The sequence below is a fragment of the Hakea prostrata genome, chromosome 4 (assembly GCF_041222555.1).
Source record: "Hakea prostrata isolate BN-2017 chromosome 4, UWA_Hpros_2, whole genome shotgun sequence".
NCBI classification, from domain to species: Eukaryota; Viridiplantae; Streptophyta; class Magnoliopsida; order Proteales; family Proteaceae; genus Hakea; species Hakea prostrata.
In genome coordinates this window covers 7,318,604-7,327,197 of record NC_142603.1, presented here as the reverse complement: position 1 = coordinate 7,327,197, position 8,594 = coordinate 7,318,604, and the positions used below count along the sequence as shown (strand labels likewise).

Below are 8,594 nucleotides of genomic sequence, written 5' to 3'. Positions count from 1 at the left end.
GACAATTTTCCCTCACCCCTGCAACCACTATTTTTTCGTTGTAAAAACTCTGTTGCTAAGCTGAAATTTTCAATTTTGCTGTTGAGAAGGTCTCATTTCTACCTGCAAGACACTCAAGTTCATGCCTTCTAATGGAATCTGAACTAGATAAGATTTTTCAGCTGTAACCAAAAGTAAAATCTGAAGAGTCCATTTTAGCAAGCAAAAGTCATAAAGAGAAACAACAAAATTACAAGTATAATGAACAAAAAGAAAAGAATGATACCCTTGAAAAATCTGCCAGACATGTTTTAGATGAAATCTCTCTAGCTCTAGAATACCTTTTCAGAAACTTCGAATGATTGAAGTCAAGAGTTATGAACTGCTGAAAATAGTCTCGAAATCAAACTTTTAAGCACAAAGATATATATTCTAATATTTTAAAAACTCTGCATAAATGGAGATAACTCGCCAAAAAAAAAGAGAAGAAGATCAAGTTTCAAAGGAAACCAAGAATCGACAACATAAATTACAGGTTGAATCCAGACCATCAATGTCCTGCTGCGATGAACTAGAAATTTCTCCATAACACAAATTTCCATCTTGAAGAAAACGAAGAAGACAAATTTCAATAAAAAAAAAACCCAACTCCCAAAAAAAAGGTTTGAAGTACCCTAAATACCCCCTTTAACAGAGTTTGGCCAGCATACTTCGGTTGGCCATTAGGTTTTGGCCACGGGGTCAATCCATGTACACATCACTGATACAATGTAGAAAAGAAGATAGTAATCAGCAAGCACAAGATCTGGAAGAAAACGATGGAGGAAGGAGAATCTGAACCACGATAGATTCAATTTCTCTATTGTGGTCTACTCAATCTGTATATAGAACCCTACAGAAAATACAAAACACAAGCCAAAGTAGGAATAGTATTTCAAGTTTAAGTTTTGGTACCAGTTGTATATAGGATCAATCAACAATATTAAAGAAAATAAGATATATCTACACTTCAGCTCCCCTGAGGAAGTAAAATTTTGGTGCGCCCAAGTTGGCTCGGATGAACCTTAGTTCAAAAAAAAAAAAAAAAAAAAAAAAAGATATACCTACACTTCAGTCCTCAAATCACCCATCCTAAGCTGGAAATTAACCCATAAAATAAAAGAAAAATCTCTAATATAATGCTCTCAGTTTTGGTCACAAATTATGTGGGGTCCACAGGGGTTGGTAATGATTTTTATTTTTTATTTTTTATTTTTATGTTTTATTATTTTTACCTGTGGACCCCACATGATTTTGTGGTGGTAAAGTCGTTGTGTGCTTCCCTGACAGAGTGATGATTCGGACTCTGAAAGTAGATGCTCTCTCTCTCTCATACAACTTCAAACAAGCCCTAATCCCTGACTTTGAATCATGTGCCCTTGGTGTCTATGCTCCTCTGAAGGTGTTACAAACACAAATTATATAAAACTTACAAGTAAAAAATAATAGAATATTAAAAAAAAAAGGTCCATTATCCTCACCCAATGAGTCTGTTGTAATTTGTGGTCAACAATCGTCAGGAAAGCACAGAAAATGCTCCCATCAAAGAAGACGATCTAGACTCCCAATCCCTCCCCCCACCGAGCAGGTTTCATATACTAGGTAAAGATTTGGGGGGAGATCTTTGGGGAAATCTTTATGGCTATCCCTAAGTGAAGCATCAAAATCCTTGAGTCGTGTCAACTTCAAATATCTGGTAGAAATGATAATAGCCTATATATTCAATGTTCAACTTGCTACTTTATGTCTTTACCCAATCCAAGGTAGATGGGGACTGCATGGCGTATAACAAGGCTTTAAGTCACAAGTCATCTCTTATTTGGCATTTTCTCTTTTTTCTATTTTTGTATAAAATATTAAAATATGGCATTTTCTCTTGGTGGCTTCTTTTTAAATTGGCCCTGGCCCATTTACTAAAGGACACCAGACTTTGTAGAGTCCCACCTCTCATGGGCTTGGGCTTGAAGACCATAAAGGAAGAAATTCCATGGTGGAAAACGAAAATCAGTGTTTTGCTGAGAGATATAGATCATACAGATACAAAATCTACAAAAAGGTTGTAGTGATCTCCCTACACAACTTGTGTAATCTATCATTATCTGTATTCGGAATTGGGTCCATCAGATTAAGGGTGTCAATTGTGTACCGCAATCGTTTAACAGTACTGAACTGCATTGTTCAAAATTTGATAAAGTACAATACAAGTTTTAGGTACTCATATCGTTCGTATGTACTGAAACAATACTAAATTGGTACAGTACCTAATTAAGGGATATAAATAGTATTTTACAATTAAAACACTTTATCCTTACCCTATCTCTAATTCCCTGTTTTAGTCTTTTGTTTTGTCCTTCACTCCTCTTCTTAGATTTACTTGCTTTGTCTCTGTTAATATCAGATTCTATCGATTTTTTATTGTAATTTCATTAGAATCTTAATGAACTAATAAAAAAAGTGGCATGGGTTTAATTGTACCAAATTGTACTGCACTAGACATCGTGTTTAAACTGTTTTCCTGCATCGATTTAATATCGAAACTGTACGAACTGTTTTTGCAAATACTAAAACCGTATTGTACCGTGTAAATTCGGTACATTATGGTTATAGTTTTCAGTATTTAAAGTTGGTACTGAATTATTGAAACCGTAGCGATTAGCTCCCTTACCTCATATTGGACCAGTCCAAAACCAAGAAAAGATTCACTAAATTGGATGGTGGATTTGGGTTGGGCCGCTGGGGCCCATATTGTCTTGATTCGTGGGCTATTACATCATTCAGCAGTTTTTTGTTACTTCTTTGTACTATCGGGCCCACAGTCAAGTCCATCGTCTCTGGATGATTTGGTCCCCCAGAACCCTTATAAGTAAAGTGGAGCTAACTGGACTCCAGAACGAAACAGCCTTCATTAATGCCATTTATTTCGTAGAGTCAAAAACCATTAAGATGGAATCTTTTTTTTGGGTAGCAAAATGGAATCATTGAGGATTTTTTTTTTGTGGAAGAATCATTGAGATGTTGGTTTCATGGAAAGAAGAAAAAAAATGTGTTAACTATTCTTAATTAACACCCTTCGACCGTAATTTCATTCAAAATTTAAATTTAAAAGGATTAAAACACTCTTAATTTGTTCAATAATTATGTTATAATTAAAATATTCATGTACCTCATTGTTATCAATCATATGGACAGGTGATGGAGAAATTCCTTCACACATCTCTCTCATGTCTTGTTTTTTTGGACAAGATGAGATAAGAAGATGGGGAGATTCTCTCTTCACCTATCTATATGGTTGATAACAATAGGATATGAAGTTTCAAATATATTGTTTTCTAATGACAAAATGTCCTTGCATATTTTCCATAAGAGGCCTTTGATGCTTTGCCACAAAGCTTGCTTTAAAGAAAAAATACTTAAAGACACAAATTAAGGGTCATTTACCACCATGAAAAGATAAGCATTTAAGCATTGAAAGTTGATTTGGTTCATTCTCAAATTCTCATCATGCATGGGAGGCAATTTGATCTAGTGACAGCAATTCAATCAATCAACAGTGCTTGGAATAGAAGAGAATCATTTTTTTATACAAGCCAAATGGAGAGGGTCCCTTACAGATCACCCCTGAAAGATATGAAACACTAGTACGATTGTTAAGTGCCAACCACCCGATTTATTGTCTGAACCAAACCCAAATTGGATACAACTTGAACCACATACCATGCATGCATGGACCCAGTTCCCCTAACCTTTTTGGTTGCAACATCATCAACTCATCAAGTCTCCTTTCTCTATATATATTCATCTTACAACCAACTAGTTTATTAACAACTTAGGCTCTTTCATCTATTAGAGGTGGAAGCCAGAGAGAGAGAGTAAGAGAAGGAGAAAGAAATGGCGTCTCTAGTTCAAATACAAGAGACTCCAACATGGAAGAAGCTCTTAGGTTATGTAGGCCCTGGTTTTCTAGTTTCCGTAGCTTACCTCGACCCTGGAAACTGTAATCAAACAGATACTCACTCTTATTTCTTCTACTTGTTCTTTCTCTTTTGCGTCCCTTGTCTTGCAGATCTTTTATTTCTGTATTTGTTTCTATTTCTAAGCACTACCCATTACTATATCAAGGTCAGGAACCAAACTCTTAGAAGTAGAAGGTGGAAATTAATTCTCACCGGAATGTTCAAAAGTCAAGCAGAAAATAATTTTAAACAAGAGTGGAATAGTTTCAATTCTTGGCATTATACATATTTATTGCACAGAAATATTTATATATGCATAAAGTGTTAAAGAATGTTAAGAGATTCTTAGAAATATGTGATTATATTGTGTATAGTTAGTTGTACCTTAGTGAGTTTATAAATATGGGGACTGATCTCACTTAGTGTAAGATATATAGTTCTATTTTTTTTTCCAGCCTTATATTCTCACATAGTATCAGAGCAAAACCTATATTAATACTTATGTGCAACCATTATACATATATTGCTTTGAAATATGCAAATAACCTATATATTAGTTTCTTGATTTTGCTTGCGTGGGTATGTGGTGTGAACAGTGCAGACAGACTTACAAGCCGGAGCTGACCACAAATTCGAGGTTATACTCTCTCTCACTTTCTCTCAAATAAAGTGCTAATCTGGTCGCAGCTCTCTATATTTGAGTGCTAACCAGTAGGGGTCACTGGTGGTGCAGTTGTTGTGGATCGTTATTGTTGGATTGACCTTCGCCTTGATCATTCAATCTCATTCTGCAAACTTAGGAGTCGTCACAGGTAATGGTGAAAATTTTCAATTCTCTATAAATCACTCTATCAATCACTTATTTTCGCAGTGCAATATATCACCGTATGTATGTTTCATGCATTCAAGATACACATATTTATCTCATATACCATTTTACTTGGCTATGAATCATAAATGATTGAACCTACTGTTTTCATGAATAGGGAAGCATCTATCTGAGCACTGTAAGGCTGAATACCCAAAGAATGTCAATTACTGCCTCTGGATCCTTGCTGAGATTGCTATCATCTCTGCTGACATCCCTGAAGGTTATTTTCTTATTATCAACCTATAAACCTCTTAATTTTCTATCCAAAATTTTTTTTACCTTCTTTCCACGATGATACTTATAGTTTTTTTTTTTAATGAGGATGTTAGAGTCATTTCACATAGTATTGAATCATATGTATTAATGTAATGAATGATTACGATATTTACAGACACTGTACATAACACAAGACTTAGTATAATGTATGATGACCTAAGTGCCCTTATATCCAACACCGTGTAAAACACGTGGGGGACAAAATACCTAACAACCCCAAGGGGAGAGACTTGAATCCACAACCTCTCCATTGAAAAATATGAATTTTATCACTCTACCAACCCAGCTATGTTTTTGTTTCACTTAATTAAAACAATACTTGATTGATTTGCAGTGCTTGGCACAGCCTTTGCTCTCAACATACTTCTCAAAGTACCCATCTGGGCCGGAGTTCTCCTTGCCGGATCAAACACTCTTCTTCTCCTGGGTCTGCAAAAATATGGTGTGAGTAATTTCAAGCTACTCAGGCTCTCTCTGATTGTCGATTTAGTCGTTCTTTCAGTTTTCATGGTTGTTAAGATCTAATGGGTTCTGAACTAAATTTTGTAGATAAGGAAGCTGGAGATGGCAATAGGAGTTCTCCTGCTGGTGGTGGGCACTTGCTTCCTAGCAGTGATGGTACTCTCCAAACCCTCTGCAAAAGAGATGGCCATTGGGATGTTTGTCCCCAAATTGATGGGTGACAAAGCAGCCCGAGATGCAGTTGCAATGTTGGGAGCTCTCATCATGCCGTAATTCTCAAACCCAGCTTAATTTACTTCAAAATTTTTCTTTCTAATGGTGGACCATACTCAAAATCCATATTGTTTTGAAGGCCTATATATGAATGAAGTAAGTGATTCACAAGAAATGGAACACAGAGACAGTTTGATCATTGATAAGATTTTCCATTTGTATTACCAAATTGCAGGCATAACCTCTTTCCTTCATTCGGCCTTAGTTATCTCAAGGAAAGTCCCTCACTCCTTTCATGGCATCAATGTGAGTAATAAATCAACACACACATTCCCATCTAGATTCGATCAGTTGAATTACACCAATTTCATTATGGTTGATGCTGGTTTGTGTCCCACCTCACAGAGTGCATGCAAGTTCTTCTTGATAGAAAGTGGGTTAGCCTTGTTCGTAGCATTTCTGATCAATGTCGCCATCGTATCGGTTAGTGGTAGGGTTTGCTCAAAGCCGGATCTCTCTGTTCAAAACAAAGCCAACTGCAAAAACATCACCCTCGATTCAGCAGCTTTCTTGCTCAAGGTCTCACATCATCTTCTCCACCATTGAAGCTTCATTAATTTTTAATTTTTCATCTCTCGCAAAGTAACCTTTTTAACTACTGCAAATCATATAGGATGCACTTGGAAATTGGAGTTCAATACTATATGCATTGTCCTTGCTTGCTTCAGGACAGAGTTCCTCTGTGACAGGAACTTATGCAGGACAGTACGTTATGGAGGTGGGCTCTCATGGGTAATTTAATTAATCAATTCAGAGCAATAGGCTTAAAATAGCTGCAACTATAAGGAGAGCCTCTTGTTCTTTATGCAGGGATTTTTGGATTTAAAGATGAAGCTCTGGTTAAGAAACCTGGTTACTCGATGTATTGCAATTGTGCCAAGCCTAGTAGCTTCAATTGTTGGTGGCTCATCTGGAGCTGGAGATCTAATCATCTTTGCTTCGGTAATTGTACAAACAAGCCCTTGAAAAAAGAGATAACTTAGCTGATTTGTGATATTCTACAACCCATACACCATTATTGATATATTGTTCATTGCTGCTGCAGTTGATCTTATCATTTGAACTGCCGTTCGCGTTGATTCCACTTCTTCGGTTCACTAGCAGTGAAACAAAGATGGGTCACCACAAGAGCTCTCTAATGGTTCCCTCAATAGCCTTTCCTTATCCATTTGTTGTTGTTATTCTTATAAAAAACTTAACATTGAAATGTAAATGATGCTGGTTTCAGGCAACCCTAGTTTCATGGCTCTTAGGGGTGTCTTTGATTGGGATCAACCTATACTTCTTAGGTTCAAGTTTGATGAGTTGGTTGGCGAGCAAGCACACAAGCAAAGTGGGTTCCTTCGTAGCAGGCGTTCTGGTCTTCCCCATGACGATGGCTTATATGGCAATGTTGGCCTACCTGATATTAAAAAAGGAGACTACTCCGGCGGAGTCTCCACGGTGGGCGACATATAGTGATGAGACTAATGGAAGTGAATTACGGAGAGGAAGCTGCCCTATGAGCCCCAAAATGATTGAAGAAGCAATGGAGGTGGAAGATATTGTCTCTGCATAAAATTCATAATCCATTATATTTGGTCCTTTTTCATCCAAAGTGGAAGAGGAATACTTGTCTTCTTCTGAGTTGTGAGACACCTGTGTGTTCATTTCATTCCCTCCAGGGATTTCCTTTCCACTGTAATCTGGTTTTCATGGAGCATATTTATCACAGCCTCTGGGAATTGATGAAAATATAAGTCTCATAACCATAGTTATTTTTGGATTTCAAAAATTTTCACATGGAGAATTATTTGGAATAATTCGAAATATTAATTTATTAGTACGGTCAAATGAGTGAGGAAATTAAATTCTGACTGGGATTTTAAAATTATTCATTTGCTAAAAGGAAAATTTGGACAAAAAATTCGGATGTTTAAGTCGAGCAAAGTTGTATATAAAAATTAACACACAAAAAGAGTTTTGGACTTTATAGGTTTAAAAAGTAGCGAAGGAACAGAGAACTTAGCCTCTTAGCTTCATTTACCGTTAGAAAATCTCAATTCATTGGCAAAGAAAGACTTACTGAGGAATGTGTAAAAATCTTTTGTAGAAGGAAGAACGGAAGAATCACATAAGGTTTGAGCTTTATCATTTGTAATGTGAATCAAATCTTTTGTAGAAGGAAGAATGAAAGAATCAAATAAAGGCTAGAGCTTTACCATTTGTAATGTCAAACAAAATGAATCGAAGTTCAAGTCACCAAGAGATCAGAGCCTAGTAACATGCAAAAATCTTTTGTATAAGGAATAATGGAAGAATCACATAAAAGTTGTAACTTTACCATTTGTAATGTGAAACAAATGAATCGCAACCCAAGACACCAAGAGATCAAAGACTAGAAATGTAGAGAAATTGTTTGCAGAACAATCTTAGGAAATAATTTATAAAAGAAAGAAGAAGAAGAAAGATTTACCCTAACCTGTTTGGAGGGGAAAAAGAGCCCTGGCTAATAAGAGGAAGAGGTGAAACGAGGAAAGATAGACCAAGTGATCTCTCTGAAGTGAAGCAGCTGGTGACATTCACAATCATTCACAAGGAGCCAAATGGAAAACAAGGTCTGGTCATGATAATTAATGAATAAGCGACAATTTGACACTGATTCTTCAACATTATTGGTGGTGAGGTCATCAAAAGACAAAGCAATGGTGGCCCTTCAGCATTGACAAGTACGAATCGAAGGTATTCTATGGATCTCACGG

The 8,594-nt window shown here is 36.4% G+C and overlaps 1 pseudogene across 1 annotated transcript; it reads left to right on the top strand.

Annotated features, from left to right (window-relative positions):
* The first annotated feature begins 3,882 nt into the window (after positions 1–3,882).
* LOC149017524 (metal transporter Nramp7.2-like) lies at positions 3,883–7,563 on the top strand (annotated as a pseudogene). The gene is made up of 12 exons (XR_016173162.1): positions 3,883–4,012; positions 4,568–4,608; positions 4,705–4,783; positions 4,958–5,062; positions 5,453–5,562; positions 5,668–5,849; positions 6,029–6,099; positions 6,199–6,372; positions 6,467–6,571; positions 6,664–6,795; positions 6,899–6,994; positions 7,082–7,563. The product of XR_016173162.1 is annotated as a metal transporter Nramp7.2-like (transcript).
* Positions 7,564–8,594: the final 1,031 nt, after the last annotated feature.